Raw genomic sequence first — 8,944 nt, forward strand, 5'->3', positions numbered from 1 at the left:
CAGGAAGAGCGAGCCAGCACAGCACAGGACAGGCCACATCCTTCCTGGCTTTCTCTGTATCTCTGTCCCCCATACTGTAAATTTGAATTACACTTCCTGTGCAGTTATTCTGTGGGAGTAGCCACAAAGCATTAATGCACATTGTTCACTTATCGCAGATGGGATGGTTGCAAGGAAGAGGGCTACGAAATGCTGCAACAATATGCAATATTATTACATCAAATGCAGTAAAGGTAGATTAGACACACAGCTCATCATTTCAGTCAAATGAGTTTTGGCTCTTGTGAGACACTGATAATGAAATCATCTCTAGCAAAAGATTCATTTGTTGTGTTAATGCAAAGAAAGAGAGGGGAGACCCGATGGGAGACATGTGAGTCATAGTCTCGAATACAAATGAGACCCAAGGATGACTAAAAAACAGAAGCAGAAGGACTCAGACATTTAATTAAGTAAAATTTGCAAAACCAGAATGTAAGAACAGAATATTACACATAGAAAGACCTAAAGACTACTTCTGTTATACTAGCGCATTAGCAGCAAAAGTAAAAATGCTCATTACACAGAATGATGTCAACAAATACTTAGGTAAGATACTAGCCTATATGGTTTAATATTATTAAACACAAGATCCGCTTACTCAGCTGTTCCTGCAGCTTTTGACCACGCATCAGGGTCTTCTTCAGCAAAAACTTGCTCAGGTGTCAGCACATGATCTATGTCAGGACCTCGGTCATATGACAACAGGTGGTCGTATATATGGAAGGGAGATCACAGCTCCAGTCTCTGATCATGTCAGTCTGGTCATGTGATGACACCTTCTGTTTGCTGAAGAAGGCTACAGTGGAAAGCTCCGGGAATAGCTACGTAAACGGGACCTTTTGTTTAAGATCTTTACTACATACAGTATACAGTATGTACAGTATGTCTCCCCAAGGCCAAAAATAAATCTCCATGCTCAAGTACCACAAGAATTACTATAATCGAGTGAATGCACTGAGTTACTTCCCACCAAAGACGTCTTCATGCAGGAGGTTTTAGAGTAAGGAACTGATTGGATTAGGCATCAGTTTACTCTCACTACGACAACACGCATTAAATATGAACTCATAACTGTACATCCAAGTGGGTCAGAAAAATAGGATACTCATTACTCACTACACGCATTCAGGTAATTATAAAGAAAACGTTCAGCTTGAACCGTATGTATTCATGTGCGCGTCTGCATGTGTGTAGGTTCATGAAGCGCGTGCTTGTTTGCTTATGTTAGTCTAAAAGCACATGCATGTGTGATTGCCCATGCTCCTGCATGTGTGTTCTCCCCCGCTGCCCTCAGGCAGTACAGAGAATGTCAAGAGGCTGTGGAGGCTGCGTGGGGAGTGTGACTCAGCGTGGACAGTGATGAGACAGGACAGCTTTACAGCAGCGGGGCATGCTGCAGCATCACACACAGGCTCGATTTGAATATTGCATTAGGGCATTGGAGCTGTCTCCCTGAACCCCCAAGGCCCTGTGGAGCTTTAGCAGAGCCCTAACCCCTTATTCTGGGGGAAGGCACCACAGAGCCTTGCCTAAGTTGGCTGCATTCTGGAGCTGATGGAGTTACACCAGACTCTTTCTCTGTGTATTTATACGAAGAGTTTCTCCCGGCTGAGTGTGAGCCACAGTTTACTGACGTGTGTCTGTCTGTCGATCTGTGTAAATGTGATAACATGTTAGGTAGGTGCTACCTAATCTGACGAGAGGGGAACTGAGCTCCTGTTTCATTCAGCTCGTCTAAGTAGTGGCTGACCACAGAGCTGCATTCTGGACCAAACCCCAAACCACAAAGCCCAGTGTATTTAGAGCAGAGGAGGGTGGGAGCACACAGGCACATGGGCTGAACTCTGCAGGATTGTAGAGTGGGGATAAGATCTGCATATCAAAATGAGGAAGATGTTAGGAATTCCTGAGGGAAAACAACATCAGTACATGATATTCAGAGCCAGAAATAAGTGAATATGGATGAAATAAAGATTCAAAACTAGCTTATGCAAAATTAAAAAGGCAAAATGAGCATGTAATATAAACCCAATATTTCTGACAGTAGGGCACAGAGAAGGAGACTGCAGGGTTATTCACCTCTGACATGCTAAAAGCGAGATGCAGCTCATTTTAACGTGATCTAACTAGACAACATCAACAAAAAAAAGCCACAAAACATGAATACAAAACCATTAACCACTACCGGCATTGTAAAGTGCTACACTTGCACATAATACAGCTTTTTTTTAAAACAACATTGTGTTGAGTGTTCAGTTCAGTGTTGAGTCACATCCAGTAACAATGCCTACTGGAAAGCCAGACGTGTTGGCAACCAGGGGAACAATACAATAGACAAACACTGCTCTGTAATCAGCCCTGCCCACTGATGGATTCCAAATGAAGATGTCATCTACTACACAAGTCTGTGTGGAAAACAATGTCGACAGGAACTTAGTCTGGTACAAAATAGAGGAAATGTTTGCTTGAAGGTAGGAGAAACAGGTTAGGGACTGGAGCCCTGCCAGCTGACTCAATCTAGATGGGGAAAGTAGATGATTAACAATTGCTCCCTCAACAGTTCCAGTCAAGGGGCTGTTGTGTAAAGTATTTAATCACCAAACTGTGTGTGAAAGTTATTTTGGAAAAGACAGGTGCTCAGAAAAGGTTTGCTGGAAAAAAACAAAAAGTTAAGAAGAAGCTTTCGAGAGGGTTCATCCAGATGTGTTCAATCTCCACTGCAGCAACACAAGATCCCTTCTTTTGCCTTGACCACATCGTCTACGTCTGGTACAAGAAGATACACTCACAGGGCCTCTTGTGAATGAGCCATTGTCTCGAGTCTCTGGTCCACGGCAACAACAACAAAGAAATATGACAGAAACAAATAACAATTGTGCTGTTTTTGGAAGAGGGGAAAAAAGTGAGCGATTGTGGTGTGTCTCCACGTCAGCCATCATAAGGAAAGGGGGTGGGGGGGCGGAGAAACAAAGAAACATGTCATGGTCCTCGTTTGGAGTAAAACTTGAACCGCAGTCCCCAATATTGAAGAAAGCAAGGGGACTGTGTGATGTGGTGTGTGTGAATGTGTCTGTTCTTGGGTGGGTGGAGTGTGTGTGTGATAACTTCACTGTATGTCTGCACGCATTTACACATAAATATGAGCCAAGCTACAACAAAAAAAGCAGCAATTACACATTTTAATGGGCTTATGTTTGCATTACGTAAGACGAGACAGACAGAGACAGAAAATGTGTGCATGTCTTTAATTCTTATCCCCATAACTCAAGGCTCAACTAGTCTCCAATTTGAGATCAGTGCCTACTGTATATAGCATGCTTTTGCAAGATTGAAGCTCTGTAAGTTATCATTTATTCATAAGGACTAATTTAGGGTCAGGCCCTTTGGCTAACATAGCAGCATAGCACATGCAAGCATATTAATGTACTAATGAAACATGCTGTGTACGGCACTCAAATATAACATACATGACCATGTGGGAGAAGACGAACCTTCTCAGATTACAGGGTTTTACAGAACTGTTTAGAAACTAAGATAACTGTTGCTCACCAGATGAATCGAACTTGTTGTAGTAAAAGTAAATGAAAGTAGAAGTTACGTCTTTGTTTGTCTTACTGTTTGTCTTACTGTTTGTCTTACTGTTTGCTGAGTAAAACCCGGAAACTCCCTTAAAACATTGACTCATTTACTCAGAACACATATCCAGATAATTTAGTAAACCTGCTTCTTGGAACAGGCTCCAGGTCCACGTGATTTCCCAGCATCAACGCTGTTGATTTAGACCTGCAGCACTGAATGATAACCTTAAAGTTTTCCATTGAACCTTCCAGTCTGTGTACACAGAATGTAATAAGAGCCAAAGTCTCACAGTCACTATCAGATGCAAAATTATTGATGAGCCACACCTCTAATTGAATGAATGAAAACAGGCGAGTCTATGAACCTGAAGTGCACCACTGAATGTGACTTTCAGTTCTAAATGAAATATGTCTTCACTGTACACGATACATCTTGATTATTTTAATTATTGGTAATCCCGCACAGGATCATGGGCAAACACAATTAATAATATTTCCTTTCTGTTACTTTTCCTACGCTTATACATTTCTCTGAGAATAAAAACATGAACAGCGTTTGTTCAACTCTGGCTCAGTACAACCACACAGATTAGGTCCAACCCTGATATTTTAGCGAAAATACCAAAATATCAGATCCGACCTGGCGGTTGGGCAGTTATTGGCTTAACAGGGCAGAAATCCCAGATTTAGTTCCATGATCAGATTTCATGGCTGGTCAAACAGCCTTTTATAAACTGTAGTGAGCTTGTTTTTAATATTTTACACGTGGCTGCTGCAGTTTTTAACGACTGTGCTGTAAAGAGACATTTTCAGATATTTTCTACATCTTTCAGCCATCTGCAGTACCATCATTTTCTAGTTTTGTTTTCGCTTCCTGTTTAAAGTAGAATTGCACAAATTAACTCAGCATTTATTTCATTTTTTTCAACATCTTTTTAGAGAGCAGCCATATCGTTTGAATAAAACTATAGAATTTGTAAATCAGGGGGGTCAGGTTGTGTATGTACCGTGTGAGCTTATGCTGTGAGTGAAAAGCCAGATATAATGTGTATTCTGAGATAATAAGAGGTGCAAAATTAGTGCAAACATGCAGTGTGTGCCCAAAACAATATCAATTGTTTAGAGAGTAGCAAGCAATGCAGACATGAGGCCCATCCAGACAACCACAAACACACATTGACTGCCAGAATATGAAGCTAAGTCCAAGGCAGGTGCATGATGAACTGAGGGGAGACAAATACAACATATAGCAGCATGAATATGTCTGGAGTCCATCTAAAACTGCGCTGTATAAAGAAGTGAGTGCCATGTTGAACATCCTGGCCTATTTGCCAATCGTTCTCTTTGAAGACTGAGAAAACGAAAGTCGCAGAAAGAGCAAACACAGGACTTTCTCCCCTTAAACAGTCAGACTCAATCAGAGGAGTTATGAGTCATCACTCCACAGTTTACTGATGCCTGACAGTCCTGCTCACATCAGCCCACAGGGGTCTGTCACTTAGAGGCACTTCATCGTTCAACATTATCAGTCTCATTGACACTGACCTGCAAACACCGACTATTAAAGAACGCAGTGCAGGTACGCCTAGCAGAGCATGCACTTTAACATTATGACACATACAATGAACAAACCCACATTTACACACATATGTCAAGTAAAACCCCAGGGACTGGGGGAAGAGGTGTGCCAACACAAACACTTGCATTTCCTTTCTACTCCTCTTCTTATCTCCTTTCATCCCTCTCCCTTCTTTTCTCTCTTGTGTTTTTTTTTTTTTTTTCTTCTGGATTTTTCCAACTCCTGCTGACACAGCTGCAAGTCAGTCAGGTTGGACTCCCACTCTGATGATCCTCATCTGTATGTGGGTGTGTGTTTGTCCAAGTGATAGAAGCTGAAGAGATACAGCTTGCTAGAGAGAGAGACAAATTCCTCTCGATAGTGAAAGGCATTCAATCTGCCATTTGCTATGGACTCAAAGGAAAGTTCACTTTCCACAATAAGTCATTCATATCGAGTGTGTTATCAGAATCTGTGAAGCTCATTTCCCTGGAGTTTCCCAATATTAGAGACATAAATAACTTGAATCTTGTATCCTTTCAATCAGGTCCAGAGAACCAAAATAAAACATGACTCCTGGAAGTTGAAGGAAGTGCAGTAATAATAGAGCTGCGTGAATCACCAGATTTCCACCAATATTCCTCTCTTTCACGTGCCTTCTCAGAATTCTGATCACAACAGGAAGTCATAGCCGACAGTAAGTATTCCTCATATACATGTCTGTCTCATTGCAAATAGGATTATGAATTCTTGGACTTTTTCGAGCAAGATCAACGTTAACAGCGTAGGCACTGTAAAACTGCAGGTAAATTTGCACTCAGAGTGTTGACAAGTTGAGGATTAAGGTGTCAAGTAGGTAAATAAAGCCTGATACTTGATATATGCTGAGGAGTTTTGCTTTGTGTGTGTGTGTGTGTCACTCTGTGTGTTCTGGTTTGCATCACTCACTGAAATGGGGTTGTCTCTTCCTGGGGGCAATGAGACGAAACCAGAGAGGGCCCCTGTTTCCTGTTTATAGCGTCCTCTTTGCTGATGCTTTGTCCCTGGAGACAACACAGAAACCTTCAGCTGATAAAAGCAGCAGCAGAGGGGTTAAGAATAACAAAAAGGACAAACTGATTTGAAGGTACGATGGTGTGTTTTTTTACCACAGTTAATCTCTTACTAGTGATATCAGAACAGTAATCATGTAGCGCTATCTGTAAACATGGTGCTACTTGTCTAATAGCGGCTCTTAAAGAATTGCATGTCTGTTTTGATGAGTTCTCTTGATTACATATCTTTTCACCTGACAGCACGGCAAATCAATGAAACATTGATGGGATGGGGCGCAACAGGGAAAACCAGTGAAATGTGCCACTTTTTCATGAAATACACTCGTACTACTTCCTGCAGGGACAATTGTGTTCATATTTTTTAGAAGTTGTCGGTATGAAACAAAGAAGAGGAACCTCTGTGACTCAAAATGCAACAAGGGTCAATTAGTGCAAAGCTTCCACAACAAAATGACAGAAGACACTGAACAAAGCAGACTTGTGACCTTTGAAAAACAACCTGTGAGTGGGAGGTCTGAGCCAAAAGGCAGAGATGGAGGTCAAGCTCCATTTGCCATTATTTTAAGGGCATAAAGGTTTTGCCCCTGAGACCTGTGAAGACTGCTTGATAAATGATCGGTCGGTGCTGGATTTTGCATCAGCACACATGATTTGGGTAAGGAATCATCCATCCCTGGTAGAGTCGGTCCCACAATCATGACCAGAACATGAACGCTGGAAACTCCGAGAGTCAACATGTTTATCCCTGCAACCCATCATTTTAAAATATATTCATTTGTATTGATTTTAAGTTGGGCCTTATGTAATGGGACTATTAATTATATAAAATGTATAATATTAAACAATAGTTTGACATGATTTTTTTTTTCTAGTTAGCTGAGCTGCTCTACAATCTTTTGACGTAGCCAATGACAACTACAGGAGAAGAATCCCAACCTGTAATCCCTCAACTACATGATCTACACAATATGCTAAACAATTAAGCCACTAGCAGCTCAGAGCTCTGTGGATTTATCACTGCCCTCGAGGTTTGTCAAACCTCCCCTTTCTGTCAACAACTGTGCGTTGGGCAATGGTCCCTGTAATGGTCACATGAAGGGTGTCAGTGTGTCAGACGCTGGTGTCAAAAGCTGTTGTGTCCAGTTTAATGGAGGCTCCTTGATTTAATGACCATGTGACATTAGGCATGGGAGTACCCTGAGGTTATCCATGGCTGGAGCCAGACTGCGTCTGCCAATCTGGCCCTGTTTTTCCCACTCAGTCTAAGTCCTTATTGCTCACACTGTGGGTCACTCTTCTCTCTGCACCCCTCAGGGAAGCATGGACTGGTCCACAAACTGCTGATTAGGGGGTATTAAAACTTCCTGCAAGAGCTCTAGCAGATCAAAGAGTGGAAGATGGCGGGCAACTCAATCCAAAGACCCGGGCTAATCAATGTTAAATTCAGGATAAGACTCCAAGTTTCACCGTGGGCCAATAGCTGTAGACAATGTGATTTCAATTAAGGCTAATGCCACTGGGAAAATTCATTCTCTTTGAAACTCAACAGGGTTAAAAACTAAGACCACCTCTGTGACTGACAGCCATGAAACATGGGAGCTCACAATCTGCCAGAATCAGGGCGACATTTGCCAAAGAGCAGAAGAAAAGATCTGCGAGCACGGTGAGCTCTTGCAGAGTTGCACACAGAACTGACGAATGCACTATGAAAGCTCCTTTCTCTGTACCCACATGTTTGAGCTGAACAAGTTAACATGAAACATTTGTACGGGTGAGGACACATCTTTCAAGCGACTGTAAACTTGTCTTCCGCGGGCCACAATCTCATTTGTAGCAAACAGACATGCTCTCAATGGAACTAATGTCATAAAAAAATCTAAATTCAAATGGTGCGTTTGATAAATGGCCGTCATTTCAAATGAAACCCTCGTAAATGAAACAGTATGACATTAAAGAGTAGTATCTGTACCTTTGGCTTTGATCCTCATGGTTTCATGGTCATTTGAACACTGGTTAAATTACAACTCATTTCTTGGCACAGATGCTTTTAGCCCGTTACTGTCTTCACCAAAAAGGCAACAGGCACTTTGGCACCTGGGTGCAAAGCTTTTGGCGTGGCAGCAAGCTGCTGCACTCCAACCCTCATTAACTGGAGCAAAGTTTGGTGAGCACATGGCTGATCCAAACAGTTGCAAGCCTCCATTAATTAAAATCTGAACCGTGTTTAGCTACACCACGCGTTTCAAATTAAATTATAATGCTCACTTGCTGTCTTTATTGCCAAAAACCATTTGAGTATGCAGAGTTCTGCTCCAAATTATCTGTGAAAGTTTAAATCAATTACATGAAAGATCTCCTTGTGAGAGCCTAATTAGGAACAAACAAGTGATGAACGAACTGCACCACGTCACCACGCTTCATGTCTCTACAAGGTACGTCCACTTACTCTCATGTTTTGGGACAAGATAGGTGTTGACAACCACGTCCGACCACCTTGCTCTTCAAAAAGCCAGGCCACCACATAAGGTAAGAGTGAACCCATGCATGTCCCTACGGGCTGAAAACCCAACATGGTAAAAGAGCTGTGTCTCCTGTTGAGGGACAAGCACAAAGGAAGGCCAGACTTCCAGGCCTAAGGGGACAATAGCGCCTGTCACAGGGCAACTTACCCTCCTCAACACCTCTGCAACAGGACAGGTGGTGAGACTTCT

The sequence above is a fragment of the Seriola lalandi genome, unplaced genomic scaffold (assembly GCF_002814215.2).
Source record: "Seriola lalandi dorsalis isolate HSWRI2012SDOR001 ecotype SW California unplaced genomic scaffold, Sedor1 jcf7180002053771, whole genome shotgun sequence".
Lineage (NCBI taxonomy): Eukaryota > Metazoa > Chordata > Actinopteri > Carangiformes > Carangidae > Seriola > Seriola lalandi.